Genomic DNA, 26,952 nt, shown 5'->3' with positions numbered 1-26,952 from the left:
TGCAATCTGTTGTTGGCTTACTCTGCTCTTTTTCATTTTCTTCTTCTGTAGTACCTTCATCACTGACCCCTAAAAACAAGGAAAAAAGCCCAATTTCTTTTTCTTTTCTATAACAAGGCCAATAAAAATGGCAAATATAGAAGACTGAGTGGCCATTGCAGTGATTCATTTTGGCAACTCACAACTAACTTATGTAAAGTTCAGTTGGTTCCTGGAGTTTGACTCTATGCCATTATTGATGCTGTTCCTGGGGTACTAACTCAAATTCACTCAATCAACTCCCTAAGCAACTCCAAGGATTCCAGATCTTCTTTCTACAGGACAGACTGTTCCAAAATCAGAATGTGTTTTCTCAGAAATTACTTTAGTGACATACTACAAGAAACTTTACATTTCCACATGTGACCTGAGATTTCAATAAACAATTTTAAGTGATGCTGATGAAAGCGATCAGCTTTCAAACTGTTCAAATATAGAACACAACAGATCCGTAGCTAGTGGAAAGCCTTCCCTTTCCATTTCCAAAATCACTTCAGTTGGCTTCAGGTTAGACATCATGATTATTGTCTTCCCATGAGTGCAATAAGGAAGGTCTTCATTCATCATTCTATTATGCAATTCACCTTGACATGCTTTTTAAGTTTGAGGCTGTCCCAAAAAAATTGCAAAATATGATAGTCTTGTTACATAGATGTTTTATTTTCAGAACAGCAATAACAAGAACATTAGAGTTTCAGGAAGACCAATAAAAGTAAAAACACACATTACATAATATAGTCTAAAGAATCTGCAGAGGATTAGTTGGAACTATAAATACACTCAGATGGGCTGTAATAATTTTAAATCAGAAGGAGATCACTCCTAAGACTCAAATTCTATGTGGGCAAAAACTCTACTTTCCTAAATCAAATGAGTAGCCCCACAGGAGCCAGTGAGCCAGGAGAGGAATAATTTTGTTTGTTCAGGGCTTAGAATGAAGAAAAACATCTTCTACCTGCATATACCATGCTCTGTCTTCTTAGTACAGACAAGAAAGTTATCCTTTCAACAGCAATTGTTTAGAATCTCATCTTAGCCTGCTTCCTTCTTAAGTTGAGTGATTTGCAGGAGCAGGGCCAAGAATGGTAAAATTCACTGGGTAGGACCATCAGTCATGCCAAGTGAGGATTTGGAAAGTCAAGTAAAATGTAGGATTTGGAAAACAAGGCAGCTTGATCCTGGTGGATACAGGACCTTCAGAGCAGAGGAGTGTGTGCACTGACCAGTCCCAATGGCAACGTCACCACACTGTCATAAAATCCTTCTGGTTCTCTGCAGCTCTGCGCAGTAATACATGTAAAGTCAAGACTCAAATACAAACAACACCTTGCTGGCTCACATACCATTTTACAGTCAGGAGAGGATCAGGGTTCCAAAGGGTTTTGCTGTGTTAAAACTTCAAATGGGATGTTGCCATATGTGGCTAGTGTGGCCCACTGGAGAGGAAGACATCTTAAGACTCAAATGTGAACTCCAGTTTTGATCTTACACTATGGGATTTGAAAAAAATAAAAATAAAACAAATTTAGTAACTTGGAATACTTTATGTTCCACTCCCACAACCTTAATGAGCTTACCTATTATACAAAATTTTAAATTGTAGAATCTTGTGGATTTTTTTTTCAAATTGCACCATTATTAAAGCTTTCTGTTCATCTATAATCAGATAAAAACATGCAGTTTTAAATACATAATATAAATCTATGGTTTTTTTAAGCTAGTTCCACACAGAACCATTTGTAAGATTAAAAATAGTATAAAGTCTGAGTCTAACAAGATGGTTGAAAAGAAATTATCCTGTTTACCTTATGCTTTATTAAATGGTCAAAGTGCTTATTGAAATTAAATCCGTAGTAAAAATTATCATTTTAATTATGCAAGGCACAATAAAAACCAAGATTATGGAATACCTCTAAAGCAAAATAAAACACTTAATGCTGAAACTTCTTTACAGAATTACAAATATAAGAAGAAGAACTATAAAAATACCTCTGCTGTTATATTCATTGATATAACCTGACCAGCTCTTCATAGAGAAGGAAACACTGGGGTATTCTGAGGTATAAATACTGGGGTATTTGCACGTGGTTCTCCTCATGGAGAGATATCAAAATTGATCTCTCACATCTCAAAGACTTTGAAGCATTAGTGGAAGGGTGAAAACCTCCCTTACAACCCCTGCTCCATGGCTGCAGGTGTCTGACCACTATCCACAGCACACCCATTCTTGAAAGTACCCCTTTTAAGAAGAGCATCTGGTACAACACAGAGGAGATACGAGATCATATTGTCAATTTGTCTAGTCTAGGATGCTGGCAAAAATGGCATACCTTGTCCCCTTTGGATGAAACTTCAGCACACAGAAAAAACTTCAGGACAGTCTAGGCAAAAAAGAACAAAAAGATAAAGAACACTGACATGAAGAAAAGTCTCATCCTGTATCACGTGTTCTCCACACACAAAACCATGACAGTCAATGACAAAGATGAAAAAAGATGATCTTTGGAAACAACACACGTGTCAGAAACGCTATACAGAAGTAGAAATAAAACAAGCTTTCCCAAAGGAATGTAAATAAAAAGTAAATAAAAATCTTTCTAACAATACAGAGTTTACAGTAGAAATGCTAACACCAAAATATTGTAAGGCTGATAATCTTTCAGAACATGTACTTTTCTTTCCCCTATATTTTTCACAAAATAAGAGATTCTTACCAATATGATGTGGTGCATCATGAAAAACAGCACTAAATATTGGACTGCCAATATAAAGTAGCAACATGAAGCTGAGCAATCATAACCATGATTACTAATAAGGCAGGTCAGCCTTTCCAGGGCTAAGATATGAAAGCCTTACTTTAAATAATATTTTTTTAAGTAGCATCAAAAGCAGACTTGATTAAATTTGTTCACAAAGTTCTTGGAATGATTCTAGCTGGAACACAAATCTCTATTAATTTTGGTCCAGAGGAGAGAACACCAGTAAACCCATCCCAGCTTTTGCAGCATTTTGCTTGTATTGTCTGATCAGAGTTTAGCTTGTAAGATCCAAACACAATTGAGCAACATTTGATTATGATTATTTTATTTGATTTTCTGAAGTATTTGCACAATATTCTTGTTACTTTGAAGATAGCTCACTTCAAGCTGTTCAGCTTTTATTCAACAAAGCCAAACACAATTTCTTTTTATGAAACACTGTAAATATAGAAAGCTGTAAATTAAGTTGCTCTGGAACAGAGAAAGAAATTTTAAGAAACATTAAGTGATATATCTAGCTTTGAAATCACTCTCCAAGGAAAGGAACAGGACTTTCCTTATTTTCTTGCCAAAAAAAGAGAAGCAAAAAGGCTAATTCAATTTCACGCCAGAAAAAAAGTAAATAAGTATGTATATATATTATAACACATACCAGTAGGTAGAAGAGATACTTAAGAAAAGGAAAGCTGTGCTTATAACCACAAAACTTAGGTGTTAGTGAAAGCATTAGAAATACACTCCAAATTTTAAGTTATGAAGCAAGTACTGTAGTACCTGTTAGAATATGTGCTTTAGCTACTCCTTTACCTAAAATAATCTCTTACAGGCTGGTACTATTATTTACACATCACAGTGGTTTTTGGACTATCATGATAAAATTAAATAAATAGTTATTCAGGAAGGCATGTAAACTACACTACTCATATGAATGAGCCTATTAATTATAAAAACATGTTCTTGCTTTTAATATTTCTTTCATACAATGAACCATCTGACCAGAAACTGAATTGAAAAGTATTCTTCTATGTGGGCTGGCAATTATTGAAACCTTACCACAAGAAAAGGTTCGGGAGTTGATGTTTCAAAACTGGTTTGCTGAGCATAAAGAGTTTCCTAAATAATGGGTTATCTGAGTTGGAGCACTCCTACACCAGCAGTTCCAGTTGATCCCTGCCACGTCACTGCCTCAGAGGTCACCCCTTGGCAGCCTGTATGATTTGCAGCCTTTGCTGCAAGAATACAACCAGCGCTGGAACCTGCTCTTCAGGTTCAGCACATGGGATCAGGGCCAAGGAAAGGCAGCTGGCTTGGAGGAGGGAGGGAGTCCAGAGGCTTTATATGGGCTTAAGAGCACAATAGCATTGGCCAGGCAGCTGTGTCTGAATGGAAGTACATGAAAAGAAGGCAGGACCTTTGTGGTGGTGGTGTTCTGGCTTTAGGGCTGTCAGGAGAAAGGTGACAAGAGCAGGAGAGAGATGTTAGGCTGCCATTTCATACAGCCTGCATAAAACTGAAACAACCAGATTTAAAAATAAAAGCCACCTGGTAAAAGAAAAAAATGGAAGGCCAATATAGTGGTAGGTGAAAGGTTATTTGTTCACAACAAATTGTAAACCAGTCCTATATTGAGCTGGTGAAGCAGGTAAGTGAAAGGAAAGAGTCCTAGAATCTGCTAATCTTATTTCCACAGAAGAAATATTTATTCTAAATTTGTCATTACAGGCTATGTAAGTGTAAGGAACTTTTACAGCTAATTAAATGTCTAAAAAATTCAGGAAGAAATTTTACCCAGAAGTTGAAAGTGGTTTCTGAAAACACGGTCCTATGTGCCCTAATGTGTATGATTCCATCATCCACTTAATGTAAAATTTTCTGTGTGTTTACACTGCCTTCCAATTATCACTTAGGACTTGGTCATTGTGATTTCAATTCTTTTTAGATGCATTTTTTGGAGGAACCAATATAAAACAGCCAGTCATGCTTTTTAAATTAACAGTCTATCTGAAAAGCACATAGGTAAACCTCTATGGAAGCAGTGCTCAGAGCAGTATTGGTGTTCAATTTAAACAGCTGTTGAGTGCAAAGCATTGATGACAGCACTAGCACATTGTACTGCTCTGGTAGAACCTGAGACGTTGTCTCCTGCTACATTTATGAGTACTGATAATCAATACATTTACCAAATAAAACCCAACAAAAACAAACAAACAAACAAAAAAACCCTAAGATTAGCTTAGTTGTTTAGAACATGATGCTAATAACGCCAAGGTCAGGTGTTTGAGTGGCCTGTATGGGCCATTCACTTAAGTCTTGGACTTGATGATTTCTGTGAGTCCCGTCCAACTCAGAACATTCTGTGACTGTGAAAATCACACCTGAAACCTCCATCTGCCTTACACCTCCATATTACAGTGCTTGCTTATTGAAATTGAACTATTCATTAGGACACTGGAAGTAAAGAATCCAAGTAGCCCAAGCAGATTTCTTCTTCCCAATTTGAAAAGAAAAAATACATAAGAAAGACAATGGTGTAGGAGCTGGTAGATTTTGTTACCCAGACTTTTAATTACAGCCCATTCTCTACTGCCCTTCCCTTTAAATTAAAGAAAATTATCAACAGAAGTTTTATCTTTTTCCAAACTCCTGAAATCCAAATAGTGTGTCTCCTGACTAGGTTTTGTTCATTTTCTGCTAAATCTCTGCCAGAGCGCATTGTTTGTTCTTTGTTTGAAATTATCAGCAACTTTAACCAGATCTATCAGCTGCAAGGATATCTCTAGTTCTGAGCAATTTCTTCTTCACAAGCCATCTTCTATTAGGCAAAAAAGTTGCTGGGAAAATTCCAAATTCCCTCTTCATCCCTCTGGGATGTCTCTTAAATTTCTGCACCAGGTCCTTGACAAAGAAATGAGCTCTTTCTTTTAGAATCAACAAGAATAAAGTGTTTAGTTTCTTAATTACTGGGCTAGGCTCCCTCCAAAAGTGTCTAAGTTTGGAATTCTTTTTCTGGCTACTTTTTCTAATCACGAGCCAAGCATTTTCTGCTGCCTGGTTGGGAATATAATAATTTTCATTTCTTTTGGGTTTCTACTGTCTTTACTTGCAGCTCAGAACTGCCTTATATTCAAGAATACAGAGCTGCAGACAGATATGTAACAACAGCTACCTACAGAGGACTCTGATAATTCCCAGTGCTTTTTACATTAGCAGAAAAAAAAACAGAAGTACAAAAATAAGCCCTGTAAAAGCAATGGATAATAGAACACTAGAAAAGTAAAAAATTGTTATTTTTATGTTCTAGCATTTATAGTCTTCACCAAGACTTTAAGCATTTAATTTGCAGCCTCCAAACTCCACACCAATCAAGCTCAATTTATTCAAGTGCAAATCCCACAGCAACTTTCAGCATTGCATAAAAGTAATTTCCCATACAGAAGCCGCAAGTGACTAGGATCAACTTGGAAATTTAAATACAATCTAGTTCATAAAAATCCTTTCTTCACCAATTCAAATCCTTTTTGCTGTTCCTCTGTCAAAAGTCACTCAATTAGTTGCTACTACAATGGCATTGCCCAGGCATACAGAGTGCACGAAGTCTTTTCTCTCAAAATGGTGAATTTCCTCCCCTCTTTAAGAAATTTCTGGGTCCTTTTTAACAGTCAGTTCTGGGATTGGAGGTGCAGTAGCACAGATGACATTACTTTAAACTTGCTTCATCTTCCTGTGTTTTAAAGGGTGAACTCTAAATTGAAAGCACTCATTTGGATACCTTTAGAATGTTTCCAGTTCCTACCAAATAGCTGTTCCACATAAAGAGTTGAAGTAATTTAAGTACTTGAGAACATCTTCTATTTCCAAAGACTTAGGATATATGACTTACTGCTCTCTGGAGAATCCAGAGCATTCCAGGGTGAGTTTTTCCTCACTTTAATTACAGTCAGAACAATATATTTTATATATTTTGTTCCCAATGCTTTACATTGTCTGCTACAGGAGAAAGCTATTAGCTGTCTTATCTGTGGGATCAGAATTAACATGTCCTCCAGTTTTGGTCTTACTTTAAAAAAATTATTCCTATAAAGGATATATAATCAGCTTATTATTTAGTTTCTTTTATCTTTAGGTGATACACCATGAAATCCTACAGGCTGACTCTCTGTCCATAACATGCGGTGTCTTGTCCTAAGGCTGCACCACATAAAATCTCTCAAGTTTTCAATTAGTTAAAATTGCTGCTTCCTGCCCTTTTGGCTTGCAAAACATCCTCCAGATCTTTGACTCACATGAGTTTCACAGCTCTTGTTCTGTGATCACCTCTGTAGAATAAGCTACAATGAACCCAGGATGCCTGGTCTGTCTTCAGCCAGGCTACATCTTGGTCAGCCTCTGTGTTCTCAACCATACATTGCTCAGGAGTACAGCTCTCCGTGTAGAGCAAAGATTTTACTTTCACATCAGTGAAAGTAAATCACATTCACTGGCTCAATTCAACTCTATTTCTGGGCACTTGCAATTTTACTTCATTTTACTTGCCTTTAGAAAGCTCATGTAGAGATGGCCTTTTCTATATGTTGTCCCACTGACTTTAGAGGATCATTTTTCCATAATTAATCAATAATTTGTATGTGTAAATGCTGCAGAATTCATCCCTGACATGTTCACCATGTCCTTCCTACCTCACTTTGGATTTTCCTGTATTCCTCACACAGCCTGCAAGCAACTGATCTTCCAGACACGGCAAAGAAAGGCTCAGTACAAATATTTGTCATATACCTACAGCTTATAAAAGGCTTCAAGGTCGTGAAACAGTACCCCAAATCATAAGACATTTGGACACCACTGATGAATTTAGAAATAGCTAGGACAGATGAATTACATCTACATGAAAGCAACCACTAGATAAATCTAAAGCTAAACACCTTAGCTAGGCAATTTCAGATCATTGCTTTTATTTGATTTAATGAGATCAATATCAGCCAAGAGGGGAAGGACAGTATGAAATTTAGATTACTTTCTCTAAAACAAAATTTTCTGCTAATTTCTTTTCTAGAAAGCTTTTATGCTTTACGTAACCAGATTTTCATTCTGAGACTTCACGAGTGTACTGTTTTTATAAAGATCTTGGAGGAAGACATGTCAAGCACTTTTGGTTTAGGTGAGTTAGAGCCAATAAGAGTGTGCTATTTCAAAGAAAGACATAATGAGCATGAAAAATGAAAACATTTTTGGAATTTTTGTTTGGAATTTTTAGGAAGTTTTTTCTTGAAAAATGAAATGTATTTGAAAACTCAATTTTGTATGAAAAACAAATATGACCAAAACTACTTGATCACTTTTGGCTCAACAGATGGTGACAAGTAATGAATCTATTTCCAATGACTTTCTGACTTACTGTGCTGCTGCCTTGATCATCAAAACTACAGATATTCACTAACTAATAAATCTAAGTGAAATTTTAAAATACATTAATTTTAAAAAGTAATTTAAGTTCTAGTGGGCTTGGTGCTGAACAAACTTTAACAAAAATAAGTTCCCTTCAGAGTCCTACAGCCTCATAATTTGGATAAGATCCTAAGAATACAATTCCCATTTAATTCAATGGTAAGCACATAACTAAAGCCCTGTGCAAGGCATTGAACATTTAGCACAGTATTCACTAAGTAGATCCAGATGATGGGCCAAATCCAGCTCTGATGTAGGTGGGCAAAATGCCATTTAAATCATTTGAGTTGCAACACTAGAGCCGAATTTGACCTTATATTTTTTGAACATGATGCCAAATGACTGCAAAAACAATGTAGTTTTTACTCAAGTGCAAATGAATGCAGTGGTTTCATCCTAGACCCTGGAGGACATGTATTCAGAGCACAAAAGCATCACAGAGTTTGGCACAACTTGTAACTGCTTTTCCACAAAGATCCAGGACTCGAGTTTTTAGGGCGTTGCAGGTCATGAGCAGAAGAGGCAAAGCAGCATAGCTGCATGGACATGGCTGCACACTGTTTGCCTCTTGCTAACCTCTGCGAGTGCCAGCACTCGCTTCCTCATTTTCATCATTCACTTTAATGTTTCAAGAACAACAACATCAATTTGAATAATTCTGAAGTCTCAGAGGATGTGCTTTGCCTACTGAAAGACAACTCTGTAACTTTGTATTTTTGCTGATAGAACTACAAGCCAAATTTGTCTTAGTGTGGTTATTAACACCTGGCCTGTGTAATGTTTTACTTCTGAAGATGTGAAGGGTCTTTCCAAAGAAAAAATTATAGAAGGCAGTGATAAAAGGAACTAGAATTTATCATATGCATACTTGCTATCCATTCACATTTTCATATTTTCATATTATTTTCATATTTTCATATTTAAACTTTAGCTTCCAGAATTAGTATGAATAAAAGAAGAAGGTCCTTTGGAACTATATGCATCTTCATTTAGCACAAATAAGTACACAACTGGTAACAATTTAAAAAAAATCTAGATGGCCCACAAAAAGGCTGCCCGAATCATGAGATTCAGCAACTCATCTCACCACTTTTTGAGGCTATTGAGTCCACTTAGTATCAACATCCCCTTATTGCTCATTTTCTTACTTACCTTTTCCATCTTAAGGTTACAAGAAAAAAGATAAATCCTTCAATAGGAAAAGGGGGAAAAGGTACAAAAACATAGTCTGGGGAAAAATTCCTCATTTTGAATGTGTGTACATGTAAGAAACTGGTATCCAACAAGTTGAATATATAACAGAGAAAAAAGCATGTCTTCTCATTTTTCTGGTATTTCACAAGAACAACTTTTGTTCTGCTCTTTGTTCATGTCATTTGTACTCTTTCAAACTGTACTGTCAACAAAGACACTTTTCTGAAAAAAATCAGAAGGATAATACCCCAGGACCACAGAATAGCCAAAGAAATAGTCTGCAGTAGTACTTGTTCTCTTCTCACATAGAAAATGAGAAGGATAATTTGTTTCTGGCAGCCTTCTCCTTCACTTTCTTAGTAATTTTTATCACCAGTTTAATTCTTCCTTCCAGCATTCTCTGATCTGTTCAAACCAGAGACCATAGCAGTGTTTGTTTTGCAGCTGTGTGGATCCCATACCCCACAACTCTGCAGACCCAAGCCGGGAAAAGGAGGCAAACCCAAAGCAGGCCCTGCCAGTGTAAGCTGAGCAGAAGAAACACTTGGGTCATGCATCCAGACTGTAAAGCAATTATGGCAAGCTCAAATGGAGACTGCGAATTTATCAGGAACTCTCTTGAAAGCAAAATGAAAGTCTAAATCTATTAACCTTGTTTTGACAATTTTGAATTACTGCTACTCAGGCTTTTGATTTGGGATATTTAAATCTACTAAGGAGTAGATGCCATTCAATGTTTTCCATGATATTCTAGATAACAAGGAATCATGAATCTCACAATTCACTTATACATCTTTCAAAGATTCCACTCAATCAACAGCATATAATGTTGTTATATTTACATAAACTTGCTTCATCTGGTTACAGGGACATCAGACTTAAATTCTTCAGAAAAATTTTTAAACTGCTGCTGAGAAAATATTTTATATTTATGTAGGTGGCAGACATACTTTTTATTGCCCTTTCCCTCCAAGTGGTAGAAGGACTATCTCCTACAACCCAAAACCAAGACTTTTCAAATAAAAAGATACGCAACACAGTTCTTTAAAAAGCGTGGTTTACAACCTTGGGTTTTTTCCCTCTCTCACATTTTTTTTTCAGATGTGATGTCTGGAAAACTGTAGTAAACTGGCTTGAATTTCCAGTAAGCCCCCCCTAGGAAAGCAGCTTTCAGTTCCAGGAGAAAATTTTTGCATAGTGGCTAAAAGACTTCCAAGTTCATGATCCAGAACAGGCCAAGAGCACTTGTAAGTCAAAAGCATCATAAATTAACTGAGTAAAATTAAAGTACTGAAATATCTGAAGTTGATTTCAGGGATATCAAATCAGACTTCCAAATCTTGTTTAATTTTCATAGAGAATTTCTGTCTAAAAAACCTAGTCTTCACCAAAATACTACATCCCACAAAGCCCACCACTGAAACTTGAACAGGCATTTGCATTACAAGTGCCAGATTTTTTTTCCCCTTGACCATCTTTTTGCTAAATCAGACTTCAAATAGAGAGGTTTTCTGGGAGAAATTAAAAGACACTCACAAACTACACCCATCTTAGATTGACTTTGACATTTTACAAGGATGTTAGAGCTAAGTCTAGCCAAATTTGGGTGGAAGGCTTCCAACCCAGGATTCTGTGGCAAGTAGGGCTTGTGAATAGGTCACATTCTTTCTTACAGCCATAAAAATTGATGTCCTAATTTGGAGCTAGGTGGCAGTTTTCTGTGAACAGATTCTTTTCCTAATAAAATAACTCTTCATCACCAAATATCACTGTATTCTTTGACAAAATTGTGGTATTAACCCGTTCTTTAGCAAATACAGGACATAAGCTACTTAGTCCCAAAGTAGTTTTAACCACTCTGTATTGGTTCAGTTCCTACGTCAAGCTTCTTGTACTGCTGCTGTTAGAAAGGATATAGGTCTCCATGTGTATTTTGAAGATGCTTTTGCTTTCAAATTAGGATCATAATAAAGTTATTGCAATCTTTGAAAACATTCAGTAGAGGGTTCATTTGGAAAAGCCCCATGGGTGCTTTAGAAGAAAGGCTCCAGATCTGTATGAAGACTTGTTTAATGAGAAAAAATTTAAAATCTTTGCTCTGTCATCAGTCTGTCATCAGACTCATGCTGCCCTACTCCCTAATATGCTGATTGCTTCAAAAATATATGGATAGTTCTTTCTTTTCATGGTACCCTTTACCTTCTTCCCCTTTCTTTGCAGGCATCACTGCTGTACAAGGATCCAAGAACAAGAATTCACTGAGACAGGATGTCTATTTCCTTAGGGGACTGAAAGTCAGAAACTCTGACTATAGTCATACACTTCTACATTTTTTATCTGTGTACCTCAGTTTCATCTAAAAAAATTACATATCTTGACTTAACTAAACTGTGGAGTCCAACTTCTCTTACCCGTCTCAAAAATAAATAGAGTTTTTATAGGCAAGAAGATCTACTTTCCAAAAAATGTAAAGCAGCATTGAGAGGGAGAAAGATTCCACCCTTTTTCATGGGAAATTTCTTTTAGTGTCTTGGTGTTGCTCTTGCTTAATGTAGTGTAACTTTCAGATGACACTTCCATCTGTAGTAACTTGTAACTCCCATATCAGCCCAGAAAACAGTGGGGTTGCTAATGTCTTGTATTTATTTCTTGTATTTTGAACTTGTTAACTATAGTCCAAAATTTTAAAAATAGCAGCACTCTGGAACTCTAATAAAAGATTGTCTATTTTACATTTATTTTTTTGCCATCCATTCTTACCAGAAATCTGATTACATTCTGGAAAAAAAAAAAAAAAAAAAAAAAAAAAAAAAAAAAAAAAAAACACCAAAACTGGCATTAGGAATGCAATGTGATTATTCTTATTAACCATTCATAACTTCTTCATGTTATTGAAAAAATCTTCTAGTGACAGCCAGTTTTCATGACACTGGCCATGGAAATCTGTAGATATTAAAGCTGTACTTTCCCAAGCATTTCACATCTAGCTTGTTATAATAGGATATCTGTTTAAGCTGAATTCATGGGTTTATATTGTCTTCATAGGAAGTATAATACACTACAAAAGGGAACTATCAGGTTTACCATGAACACATTTCATAAAAATGAGCTCTCTCTTCAGTAAGCACCAAATGAAACAAAGAAACAAAATCAGGAAAGCAGAGGGAAGGGGTGAGGTCAGAGTGATTTTGTTTTGTACTTTTTCAACACCCTCCTGCTTTCTAGGTTGGCTGTTTACATATATATTCTGCTCCTGCATAAAGGCATTTTGCATTCCTCTTCCCTGGTCCCCAGTTGGACCTTCTCACATGAAAGATAAGAATAGGACATGTAGCAAAGGCAGAGCTTGCCCTGGCTTTGACAGCAGAAGAACTATCCATGTCTCCCCTCCATAGGACTTCAGCCTGAGCAACTTTGCCTCCCTTTTGGAGGGGCAGGTTATGGGCAGGAGGAGGGCCAGCCCCCAAGAGATTCACACTCACACTACAGTCAGTTTGCAGTCATCAAAGAGCTCCAGACATTGTTGTACTAACAGCTATCCCATTTGTTGTTGTCTTAGGCTGTGTAGAAAACTTCTGAGTTAAACTGAGTTTACTTAGCTGCAGAAAGTTTGGTGAACTTGAGTTCATTCTGAGGCCTGTTAACCTGGAAGGAAAAGTCCAGCCTGTAGTTTCAGAGGATTCACTGCTTGATGACACTAATAAGATCCAGATCCAAGAGGTAGTGACAACTGTGATCTTCATATGCTCTGCCCTGCAGAGTGAGCATGCTAAATAAAGCATTTCATCCTCATAATGTTCCCCCTGCCCACTCAAGTGCCCAGGGCAAGGGGAAAACTGGACAAATTAGTGCCTTATTTTTGCATTAATAAGAATTTTTTAGCCTCTGCCAAGCAGATAAGGCTTAGACGGAATGCGGTAAAGATACTCCAGACTCAACAACTTTTTTAATAGATATGCTCATTGTGACCAGAAGATTAGAAGCTATTTACAAGAAACACAACCTAGAGAAGAAAAACATATGCATAAGGAGGCTGACATAGGAAGTATTTCTTTGAAAAAGTCAAGATAAAGGAAATGCAAAACACAGCAAAGAAAAAAAGCTGAGGATTAATTAAGCTCCAAACAAGCTTCATGAAAATGTGGGGTTTTGCATTAAAATAAAAATGAGTATTTAATGAACTAAAACTGATATTACCACAATTTTTAATAAAATGTCTTGGTGTTTGTACAAAATATCAGTATCACAACTGAAAGATATAACAAAAGTATCTGATGGTAAAAAAGCAATTCCTTCTTTAGCTTTTTTTCCTTTGTCTTTACATAAAATGCTTCAATTTCTAATATGAGCAATTACATTAAGGGCAGTCATTTGCTTAGTGTAAAATATCATTCACACATGATAGGAATTGTATTGGAAGTGACTGCATGCCACAAGCTCAATAATTTACATTCACTATTCAAAAAACAGAGATGGACTGATTCTGAAAATCTTGGCTTGTGGCTAGGCATCTTTCACTGATGGTATTTCTTTGAGCAGGATCAAGTCCTACTCTGTGCACCATCAAGAAAACTGCAGATGTTCATCTTAAAATCTAACAGAAACACACACAAACTCCATCTAAGAAAACACAAAAGCCTTTTTGAACTGTATTTATTGTTGTCAGGAAATACATACCTTTCTCATGTAATGGGATATTTTGGTTTATTAAATCCAATTTGAACAGGTGAAACAGTAAGAAATATTTCCGTTAATAGCTTATCTTTTAAATTCAGGTGGCATTGTTATAGTTAAAGGGAATATCAGTAGAAGGCACAAAAGAGAAAATGAACAGAAGTCATAAGAGACTGAAAGACATATTTCTACTGCATTAGACCTGTGGCTTCCAGCAAAATGTTTATTTGCTTATTATCTAATAAAAAATATTATCACTAGTACCCTTTTATCATGAGTTGCTTTACTATCCTTTCAGAAAGGATTAGTTATCAAGTTTCAAAATATAATGGAGATTTTTATGTACTACAGAGATTTATCTGTGTAAAACTTGAGTTCAGGAGGAGCCATTATCTTTAAATCAGTATATTGTCTGTGTGATTTTTTTGTCTCCCTTCTACAGTTCTCTCATTTCCAAATTCTGCATGGCCCACAGAAAATTTCAGCAATTGTCTGGTTCAGAGCTGCTATTCATGCTTGGCCTTGACTTTAGTCTCAGTTGTGTGCTTGTACCATGCCATAGAGGAGTGCTCTAATTTAGTTGCTGCATTGTCAGCATTGGTAAAAAAAAACAAATTTCCTTCAGAATTAAAGAATAAAAAAAGCATTTTTAACATGTAGAAAGTTCAAATGTTGCATATGGTTCCTATCAAATGACTGCTATCTGGATATAGCTTTATTGGAAAGCTAAATATTTATAAAATAATTTGGGCTTGAATTTAAAGGTCATCTAATTAAGCAAATAAGTAACATTAAATTAGTCACAAATGTTCTTAAAATATGGGGTTTGCCATTTACAATTAGCCAGTAGAAAGTTGACTCATACTTCTCACATCTGACAGTGTTACTTTTGATTTTTAAAGCAATAACAGGTTTTAAGCTGCATCAGGGTACTAATCTTTAATACAAATAGAAAATTTGCTTTCAGTCATATTTGGCATGATCTCCTACTTTTCTTCCAGTGGCAAAAATTATTACTGAATTTCTCAGTAATTCTCATAGCAATGTTCTTTGGACAGATCTGGAGAAATTTGGCAACAATTTATACTCTGGAATCCCAAGCACAGTAGAGATGCAAATTATGGCCCAGAAGCTATCTGCCAAAAGGTGACATGCTGTGATGTGTCTGTTTGCCATCAGGATACTGTTGTGGTAAATTACAGTAATAACTATAATATTGCAGTTATCCCAAACACCTTTTCAAAGCCACTGCTCCTCCTTTGAACATTTAGGTGGTGTTTACTTCAGAAAACATTAATCTCATTGTATGGAGGGTTTTTGATCTCTGTAATTGAGCACTTTTGTAGTAGAGCATCTGTGAAGGAACAGATAAATATGTGGTTTCAGAGCAAGGTTTTTAATGAGACAAGGAGAACCTTTTTTTTTTTTTTTTAATAGAATGGAACGAATTGTATCTCATCACTGTACTATCCACTATCCTTCTGTTCTTGACAATGGCTGTTTCAGCTTTATTTAATACCTTTTGATTTCTGTCTACAGAAGAGTGATTACATATAGACCTGCACTGAAATGTTTACCCGTTTGCCAAATGATGGGAAATTAATTAGCAAACATATATTAACAAAAGTGTTTCCCCTAACTCTAAGAAACCGACAAACAAACAGAAATTCTTAGCCTGATACAGCAGCATTTTAGAAAAACCTAATACCATGGTCCTAGAAGGACTACACACACACTGGTTTCAATTGCTGTAGAATTATTTTCACTTCAAAGTTGCTTATCTTTGGAGTACTTTCACCTTTATTTTGCAGTGCTCAAATCTATGATCTACAACAGGTTTTGTTTTGATCTAAACTTCCTTCAGTTTGAAGATTGTTTTTTAGCACTATAGAGAATTAATGAATTCTCAATTTTACTTGATTCCTCTTCTCCATTTTGAGCATAGCTCTGCTCCTGAAAAAAACTAGATCACAAGGGTGTACAACATATGCCCAAATCCTATTCTGTAGCATATGCCAAATAGTAATGCATGGGTTCAAGTTCCTGCTCCAGTGACAGTCTGCAGCATAATTCTCATGGGTAGAAAACCACATTGTGTTGTGTCCTCTTGACACAATGTATAACAATATCCAGCAAGCTTAATACTCTTGAATATATTTCAGCAGCAGAGCCACAATTATTTTTAGACATCTAATTCTTTAAGCCTTTCTGTGTTATTGTAGGGAATTTTGGCCATCCTCTGCACCGCCAAAGCAAGCTTGAATAATTTCTGTGAAGAGGTCAGAACTCACAACAGAACAGGCTGGGAGATTGCCATTAGCCTCCAAGAGTCTTCAGAATTCTGCCCACTACTGACGCACAGAAAGAGGCTGAGGTTTTCAACTTCATAAAAACTTAATAGCCTTAAAATATTTGCAAAGGCTGTAATTCACCTGTAATTCACCAGTAATAGAAATTTAAATTCATGTAAGAGAGCAAAATATGCCTTCCTTTTAAGGCCGTGTCCTTTTTTCAGGGATTTCAGTCCTTTCCTAATTAAAGGAAATTGCAAAACTCCCACTCATTTCCCTAGGAGCAGAATCAGATCCTTTCATATCTTTAGTAGGGACTACACCCTGCGATGTGTGTTTTAACATGAGAATCATCCATATCCAAATGTATTTTTGCAATGGACTTAACACAAAAATGAGGCCTGTATCACAGACTCCAGAGCAGAGGGTCAGTACTGCTTGCTCAACCCCTAGCATTTGGCCATCTTATTAAGTCCCAACAGGCTAGTTGTAATCCGTCTCACAGGCCTCAGGGTGTAGGAGAGATCCAACAGCAACAAGAGCTAACTGAATAAATAACAAATGTGCAAGTGGAGCAGGGCATCCCACTTGTTTCATTAAAAGCCCTAAGCATACATGTGCTTGAGTGTCATGCATGATCACACCTTAGGATATCGCAGTACGCAAAGCAGCTCTCGCTGCAGTCACTTCATCTCTCTTCTGACTGTGCTGATTCTTCTGGCCAGAAAAAATAGTCATATCCTCTGCTTGGATACACTTTACAAACACTAAAATCATGGTGTACAACCTTGTCTAACACTTCCATTATTAGCTTGAGCTGTGGCTTGGAGGGTGTTGAGGAAGGAGCAGGAGGAAAGAAAAAGCTGTGTGTTAAATATTGTTAAGACTTCCGCTGTTTTATATGTAACATCAGAAAGAGAGAACTTCTGCATAAGGTCGTTCTCATGGTTTTCATTATCACATATAGTTAATTAAAAACACTTCTACCCCAGGCAACCAACACACTGCAAAGAGAATATTAAGAGGGTATAAAAGCATCCTACTCACTTGGAAACTAATTAACTTGGTTAAAAATGAAACAGTTTTTTAAAAAGTACTGTAGTGTCAGGAAGGGCTTGTTGATACCTCAGATTTACTATGTGTGGACAGAAATGAAAGCCAGTTTTACTTCTCTTGAATGTAATGGCAAAAGTCTATCTCCAGGGCAGGCAGATCAGACCTTTAGCATTAGACTTAAATCTTGAAATTAATAGAACAGTTATATGGTGTTTAAAATAGGCTTTAGGAGCCTGATGCTGGTTTGAGAACAATTTAGTAGTTTAATTCCAAAATAATAGGCCTGAAAATCTTTCTTCACTATCTTCCTAAATTTTGCAGCACTTCTATTCTTATGAATATCTATCTAAAATAGATAATTTACTAAATAACCTATCTATTAAATGTAATCCATAGCTTCTTTATAAAGACTAAATAACTTATTTCTTAAATGTTATATATTAAGCCTTACTTAACTTACCACTTTCCTGTGTCCAGATAGACACTGGAGCCAAGACCTTTCCACTGAGCTGTGGGGGTCTACAATACAGATTCCCCATTCTGGCATTGCCATCAGGAATATTTCTATGGTCAAGGGAGATCATGTCACCATAGGTAAAAGACTTCAGGCAAAGCTGAACTTCTCACTATGCTCAGAACTATGAAATAGATTCTACTCATTTGTCAATTAGACACTTACCTCAAGCATTGATACTTAGAGCTAGGTAAAAGAGCTCTAGATTTGGGGTCATCTTCTTACCTGTGTTAGCAAGCATTAATTCTCTGAGCATGTCTACTAAACACCAGTGGAAGTAGGACCTTCATAAAATGCAGTAGGAAGTCCTTTCATTTGAAAGATCTGTGGTATAACTGCTTTCGTTTTTACACTAAGAGATCAGAGAACACATGCAGAGTATGAAAAAATTAGTTTTCTGTCTGTTCCAGAATCTTCCAGGTATTGACAGTATGATGACTATGTCAGATAAGAAATTTACGGTTTATGACCCTCTTAAAGAAGATTCTCCACTGAACAAACAAAACAAAACTAGGAATTGATTGAGCTGAATGAAGACAGCAAGAAGCAGCAAGGCTTTTTGCAGCTTTGTGTGCAAATCGTCAATCTCCTGATAGGTACCAGAAGCAAACGAGTGCATCCTTTCTTTTCTGCAGAAAACTCACCTCTCAGCACAAGCCCACATCCCCACCTCTCATGAGATGGCCATGCTTGAGTGTCCCACCCACCTGGCATTCCACAAGCTTTTCAAATTGAGATCTCTTTCTGAAATCCTGACTGAAATACATAAAATATCCAAGCCCAATGGAGGGAACTATCCATGGAACCAATACTAATTCTGGATTATTTTCCAGGCAGTCATTTGATAAGAATAATGCAGTTTCCATAATATGTGGCTAGCCTTTGCCAGTTTCAGACCTAACCTTGCACTGAAAGTCTGCCGCTTGTAGCCTGTAGCTATATAAGAAGCCTATGAAATTCTCAGCAAGTGCTGTGCTATGTTATAGGAGTTTCTGAAGAATGAAGGCCAGAATTTGAAATTCTCCCTTGCTGACACAGATTAAAATAAGAACAGCCAACTGAATATTTTTTTTTTTAAAAATTGCATCAAATCTTACATTACAGGATTATTAGAAATAGCATCACAATTATTTAAACAAGGATCACTAACAGTACCTAATAAGTCACAAGTCTAAAATTGTTACTGATGCTTATTTCATACTAGAATATTTTAAGTGTTATTCTGTTGCACTGATTAATAATAGATAGAGCACATTACAGTGGTTTTCTTTACTCAGCTTTCTCTCACATGAAACTAATCCACACATACATTATTGATAAATAATGCACACCTCTCCTGTTCACAGCATCTAAATTATGCAGAATTAGGAACAGTTGACTAACTAATACACATATTTTTTTATCTTAATAGACATCACTGTATTTGTAGCCAGCATACACAGGGAACCTCACTTTTGTGTAAACCACAAAGTTTAATATATAAATGGAGTTTTTCGATAAATGTAAGAACATTTGGCTTTCAGATTGATACAAGTCTCCTTACTCTTTTTTCAGATAAAATGTATTAGAGTTAACTTAAATATAAATTCAAAAGAATCACTTGAATTAATGCAGCCTGACAAAAATAATTTTTTGCAATATTTTAGAGTAACTTACAAATGTATCAGTACTATGTTGTGCTATAGCTGTCCCATCAAAAATAAATAACTATCTACCAATGTTCATATTGCCTTCCTTTTACAAAGCAGTGCTTATTTTCATCTAGCAACTAAACACATCATTATCAAACAACATCTCTCAACAGTCATGAAATATTTAGCACCTGAGAGCATCACCTAGTACAGATTTTCAAAGCAATAATCTTAGGTTACATTTGCATTGTGTTTCCAGGAGGAAGTATGAGTTTTCCTAAGCAGATACACAGGGCTAAATTCATCTCATCAGTTCACTTAACTTACAACCGGGCTATTTTCAACCACCTGAAAATGCTGGCATAGGCATTAGGGCTTCTAACCCCAAAAAGGTGGCAGGATTATTAGCCCAACAGAAAGGCAGGTACTCCAGTACACATTGCATGGAAAAGAAGCAGGTCTCATTGTGCAGAAGGAAAAATATTAGACAGTTGCAATAATGAAAAGTGATGGGAAGAATTGCACAACTGGGGTACTCTATTAGAGGGCAATCATTCAAATGTGTTGAGTTGTATTTGCATCTTCAGCTTTTTCTAATTCAAAATAATTGCCTGAGAAAAGCCTCACAGAATATTCATTATTTAATAATACAGTTTTACAGGGAAATAAGCAAAATTTGGCATAAAGTTCATTATTTGCTATATGTTCTGCCTGTTATGACTGGACAGCTCAGGTGAACAATTCATAGGGCTGATGACGTACATTGTGGGGTCTGAGGCTTTTTTGATCACTGGGGCAATACAAGTGCAAGACAAAAGCATAAAACCCTAAAAGCAGGCCATTCTTCAAATACTGAAATCTAAATCCCATTTTATTATGCTGTCAATGAACTGCCGAGATTCTCCTTTGCTTGTTAACATGATAGCAGACAGATGAGAAGAAATAAAAAGTACTGGTGTGTGAAAGGCAAATCAAAAGGGGAGATTGAAGGGATTTCTCGAGTTACTCAGGTGAGTCTTTAAGCCCCAGCCAGTGACCCAGCCAGTGGTCAGAACGGTGCAGGTTCCGTTTGGTTGCTCCGAACACTTAGACACGGTATCCAACTGTCTGCCCAAAAGGCTGAGAATTTGCAGTTTCTTTGTAAGCTTACTGCACAATTAACAAAAGAAGGGAATTTGATACTAACTAAACAGAGGATGAATAGTCAATAACATTGTATAAACTTTTTCAAGTCACAAATCTTTATGCAGCAGGAGCAACTTTGTATGTTACTAGAGTCTTTTACTGCAAAGATTGGGGTTTTTTTGTTCTCTGCACTCATGTTTTAGTTGTAAAATGTATTTTTCTAAAATGGAACCCTCACCTGTTGGCAGATAATGGCAACAAATCCCTAACATAAAGAGAAAGATAAATCACAGACTAAACAGAAGTTACGGTAAATTACTAAAATGAAGAACACTATGGTTAGAAAGATCCTTAAATATGCACAACTGCAAAATAATTATTTTATGACTTTCAACATGGGTAGCATAATATTTATAAAATAAATTATTCCAGTAAAAAAAATATTTTTTCACTGCTGGATTTCTAATTCTTAAATTTAAAAAAAAAAGCATTCAAAGTCCCACAGCCAACATTTAAAAAAATAAAACATGAAACAAGTTCCATGCTATCATAACTCAACAACTACAAAATGAGGTGGCATGTGAAGAAGAAATGCAGCAGACAAAATGTAAACACAAGTATATTTGTAAAACAAGTTCTAATGCAGTTAACTAGAGTTTATAGACCTCAACCTGAATACCCTTACAGTGGAAACGTTATTGTTTGCATGATAGTGTATATTTCTCAGAATGTGCTAGCTCTCAAGTTTAAGTAATACTTTATATACCCTTTTCATAACTGCACAATTAGCTTTATGAAACCCAGCTGTTCAAAATAAAGCCTGGACTAGCAGTGCCATCTAGCATCTTTTAAAAAACCCCAACAACAACAAAATCTCTGCGCACTTACAGAATTGGTAGATTACCATTTATTAAGACTATCAATCTTTGTAATAGATCTATGCATCAAGTCATAATGCTCAAGTGAGTAACAAGACATGTTTTGATAATCAGTGTATTACCAAATAAAACATCTGTAACATGTACACATCACAAACCATCTGGACAATAAAAGTGTCAGACAAAATTCTTTAGCCTTTGAAAGAGCTCAACTGAGACGGGGGAGAAGGGGACTGCATTTACTCATTCAGTGTTGGATTATAATACATGGATGTGTAACGTAGTGTGAAAGTGTAATAATATGGTAAGAAGGAACAGTAAGGTTTTCTTTTGGGAACAGAGACCAAATGCACAAACTGCACCCATTTCTTAGGGAAGACTACTGACTGCCTGGGACCTGTGTTAAAGATGTAAAGAAATCTTCCCACTCTGGTACTGCCCTCTGAGTATTATCCATTTTTCTGGTTGAAAGCAATGAAGTTGCAACAAGAAATCTGAGGCAAATCACAAGAGATTTCAGGGCCATGGAATAGAGGTATCAGAAGCAAGTGGTTTTTCCTCTATCCTTGAGTTTTCAGGGACTGATAAGAGAAGAGTCAGAGACACAGTAGATTAATACCAGGGTCCAAGGCTGATGTGATCAGCAGAATTTTGGGGGTTTTGATCCCAAGTCTGTCTATGTGGCACCAGGCCTGTTCGCAACAGGAGGGGCACACCTGTCTCAAAGGGTAAAAGGATCTTTGTGCAGGAGTTAGTAGGGTCACTGAAAGAGATTTAAAGTAGATTTGAACCGTGAAAGGGATAAAATCAGGCTCCCTAGAGTGGTCTGAAGGTGCCATGCCAATGTCAGAGGACAGTGTGGTAGCAAAGTCCTGCGGTCTTGCCGTTTCAGAGGGGAGAGAAGGGGATGGAAATCCATGCAACAGCAAAGATGCAAGGGTTATTGATCTGTTAGAAACCATGGAACCACCTAAAAATTCCTATAGTGACATAGGAATTAGGGCTTCTAAACCCAAAAATGTGTTGGGATCAACAGCCCAACAGAAACACAGCTACACCAGTGCCCATAGCATGGGCAACAAGAGGAGCCATAGAGCAGCAGGAAAACTATCACACAGCTGACACCTTGAAAAAGTGATGTGAAGATTTGCACAGCTGGGGTGGTGTAACAGAGATCTAAATTCAATGGGCAATGGTGGAGGGACAGTGGTGTAGCCCCATATGTTAGGAAGTTTTGATTGTCTAGAGCTTAATGATAGTGACAAGAGGGTTGAGTGTTTATGGATAAGGATCAGAGGAAGGGCAACAAGGCAGATATCCTGGTAGGAATCTGTAATGGGGCACCCAGCCAGGACAAAGATGATGTTTTCCATAAACCGCTCAGAGGAGTCTCACAATCACTAGCCCTTGCTCTCATGAGAGACTTCAACTTACCAGATTCTGCTAGAAATATAATACAGAGGAGAGGTAACAGTTTAGAAGGTTCCTGAAGCATGTGGAAGAGAAATTCCTGTCATGGTTTAACCCAGTCAGGTGGTTTAGGCAGGGATATACAATTTTATCAATTATTTGAATAAAGAGATCAAGTGCACCCTTAGCACATTTTTCAACAACATCCAAGCTGGCTGTGAGTGTTGGTCTGCTGGAGGGCAGGAAGTCCCTGCAGAGGGATCTGAACAGGCTGGATCAATGGGCTGAGGTCAATGGTGTGAGATTCAACAAGGCCAAGTGCCAGGTCCTGCCTTGGGTCACAACAACCCCAAGCTGGGACAGAATGGCTGAAAAGCTGTCCAGTAGAAAAAGCCCTGGGGGTGCTGGTCAATAGCAGCTGAACATGAGCCAGCATGTGCCCAGGTGGCCAAAAAGGCCAATGGTATCCTGGCTTGGATAAGTAATATTGTGGTCAGCAGAACCAGGAGAGTGAATCCAGTATTCAGTTTTGGAAGAAAGACACTGAGGTGCTGGAGCGAGTTCAGAGTAGGGCAAAAGACTTGCAGATGTGACACTCAGGGACACAGTTTAGTGGTGGGCTCAGCAATGTTAGGCTTACAATCAGACTAAATGATCCTAAAGTTCTTTTCTAATCTAAACAATTGTATTTCTCTATGTTCTACCATTTCTTAAGCAACATAAAATACATAGAAAGCTTCAGATGACCCAAAAAATATTTGCTCGTGCCAGTTAAGAGAAACATGTGCTTTTCATGGTTTAATTAATTAATTCCTCATTCTGAAATCTGATAGGCTTCTTCTTTGTCCAGGTACATACTGACATGTCACAATACATGTGAAGCCATATTCATTTTCTCTTTTCTATATGGAGTTAAAAGACTTCAGATTTGCAAAAGTGTAACAGTAAGCAAAATTTCACCCACTTTCATTGTTTGTTGAACAGAATGAATTGCTTGGCATTGCATAAGACAAAACATGAAAACAAATACTGCCTCTCAGAGCCTACAGTGTAGAAGACAGGCTCTGAAATGACAGGATGTATTGGGAAGCCTTGAAACACATTCATTAATTATTGTCATTGTTAGTAGCAAGCCTTTAGAAAGAACTTGAGTGCAAACAAGGATGGGAACATAAGCATATGAAGCTTAGGGAAAGAGAAGTGAGATATTATTGCAAGTTCAACCAAATTAGCTCATTGGCACTATGGTGTATAGATAGATAGATATAGATAGATATAGATAGATATAGATATAGATATAGATATAGATATAGATATAGATATAGATATAGATATAGATAGATATATAACCATACATTTTAGCCCTATACCTAAGAATTATTTCTATATTGCATAAAACAGATTAATTGCATTACAGAAATGATAATGAGATTACGGATCTTTCAGTTAAAGCCTCTGAAGAATCATTACATGGTGAAAAATAATGCCTTGGTAACTTTTAAACAGATCTCACCTACCACTGTTTTTCCCCTATTCCTGTACATTTTTGTGGTGATGCTCCCTGAGGAGAGTTTTGTTGATATAGAACTCTAAATTTAAGATGAAACCTGCAATACCATTCTGCTCATGAAGGAAAATTCTCTCCCCACCTCAGAAAAGTTTTTTTGGGATACAAATTAAAGTACAGTGCAAAGATTGAAACAAATATCTTTGGAAGAAAAATAACCCCATCAAGTATAGATACCAGTAACTGAATTCAGACAGCCAGTGAGACCAGTCTATGAGACACCATTAGCAAAGTTTCTTTCTGAAGAGAAGCATACAATAAAAAATTCCAGTTAACACAGCTTAATATACATTCTGACTCACATTTCAGAAATAAAATTGTGTCAATGTAACAGTACATCAGCCACTACAACATCCCCTCCAAATATCTCAAAAGTTGTTTTAGAAGGCCTAGTAGAAAAATTCTCTGGCTACATACATATATTAAGATATATTAAGTTTATTTCCTTTCAAGGAACAAGTATCTTTTTCAGCCACATGTTCTTATTATCTACTTATTACAGCCGGTATTATGTAAGGTTTTGTGAGCTTCAGCTACAGGTCAGCATTCTGCTGAGTAAAGACTCAAATATTGAACACATATATGTGATATTCTCATTTTCTGTTTTAGCACTTGGACTGTTTGTTTGTTTTCCAGAACACTTTTTTTTTTTTTTTATTTCCCAAAAGGAAATCTTCTGTGTAAGAAGAGTTATGTTTAAAATGTAATTTATTTTCAAAATGACCAGCCTACCATGACCAGCATACCATGTAGAGAAGTGGAGCAACAGACTGTCAACACTATAGTTGGAAAGGACGTTTTTACCTCTATAAAGGAAAAAAAAAATACAAATGGTGGCAGCATGTTATGTATATTCCATGATATTCACCCTAACCTTGAACAATTTTTGTATTTTCTAAGAAACTTTTATTTTCTCTTCCTTTTTTATTTCTATTACAGCATACTGGTGTGATTGGGAATTCATACACACTGTGTAAGTCTCTGTTTCCAGACCTAAGGAGGCAAGGTCCCTTCTATATACTAGAGTAGCTATTTGTGCAGCTCACATCAGTTCATTCACATCATATGCCTGCAGAGCTCAGGGCTTGAAATGCGTGTGCTCCCATTTGTCAAGCATCATCCCTTTAATGATTAAATAGTAAGAATGTTTACTAAGGAAACAACAAGTAGAGATTAAAAGAGCTGGGGGGAGGGGGCCATGATACATTCAAACTAGACTCTCACACACACCACTAGCCCACTGGCGCAAAACTGATTAGCTGCCTAAGGCCACTGAGAGCGTAGGCACAGGATGTTTTCCTAAAGGGAGGAGGGGCGAGCTTGACCTTTTAATTCATACAGGGAAACCACACACCCAGGTGTTGCAGCTCTGCTCACAAAGAACAATTAGGACATAATCTGGGCTGTTTATTTTGTTGAGTTCAGAGGTCCATGCTGAAAGATCAAAAAGGTCTTATAGTCATTCAGTAATCTCCATGCATGTGATGTTTTTCAACAGCCTTTTGTGTTGGTGCTATTTGGTTATTTGTTTGTTTGGAAAGAAAAACAGTCTCTTTAAGTAGGAAATCCCACTTGAGCTACAACAAGGCAAATTGCCCCACTCATGTTAAAGTTGGTTTTTAAAGGAAAAGAACAGCTTCCTCAGAAGGGGAAGTGGAGGGGCAGGCACTGATCTCTTCTCTCTGATTATCAGCAATGGGACCTGCAGGAATGATGTGAATTGTGTGTCAGGTGAGGTTTAGGTTGGATATCAGGAAAAGGTTCCTCACCCAGAGGGCGGCTGGGCACTGGAACAGACTCCCCAGGGAAGAGGAACAGAACCAGCTTGAGAGAGTTCAAGAACTTTTTGGACTACACTCTCAGACACATGGTGGGATTCTGTGCAGGAACACGATTTGGACACAATGTTCCCAATGGGTGCCTTTCAACTCAGTATATTCTAAGAGTTTCTATGAGTCTACAATAAAAGAAAGCATATAAGCACCAATTACAACAGGTATTTTAAGGAGCTCTTCTAGGCAACAATGACAATATCACAGCCAAAGTTGGACAATTACGTGTTCTCAGAAGGAAAGGGTCAAACTTGCATGACTCTTCTGACCCAAACTGCACCAGCAAGGCAAAGAAATTTGGGCAATGTTTCAAAAAAAAATTCTCAGGCTGTCAGCACAAATAGTAGAGAAATAGAAAATACTGTGGCATATCCAACCTCTACTATGTTAAATCTCTCCAAAGATTTATAGGTGCTGTTATAAAATGACAGCCTATCAGCAGGGTCTCAGGTTTATTTATAACAGTCCTGCATCAAAGATGTGCACAGTAGACTCTTCAGCCACAGTATTGGTTCAGGGGTAAATCTGACTGTAACAGCT

The 26,952-nt window shown here is 36.9% G+C and overlaps 1 long non-coding RNA gene across 1 annotated transcript in view; it reads right to left on the bottom strand.

Annotated features, from left to right (window-relative positions):
• Positions 1-625: 625 nt before the first annotated feature.
• The window catches only part of LOC119695683, a 42,226-nt gene continuing 15,899 nt past the window's right edge, over positions 626-26,952 (bottom strand). The window contains exons 2-3 of the long non-coding RNA XR_005255336.1: positions 2,370-2,420; positions 626-1,529 (exon numbers count right to left, since the gene is read on the bottom strand). This is a non-coding gene — a long non-coding RNA (uncharacterized LOC119695683). The remainder of the gene's footprint in view (positions 1,530-2,369; positions 2,421-26,952) is intronic.

This window comes from Motacilla alba, chromosome Z (assembly GCF_015832195.1).
Source record: "Motacilla alba alba isolate MOTALB_02 chromosome Z, Motacilla_alba_V1.0_pri, whole genome shotgun sequence".
NCBI lineage: Eukaryota > Metazoa > Chordata > Aves > Passeriformes > Motacillidae > Motacilla > Motacilla alba.
This window is presented reverse-complemented; position numbering and strand designations above follow the sequence as displayed.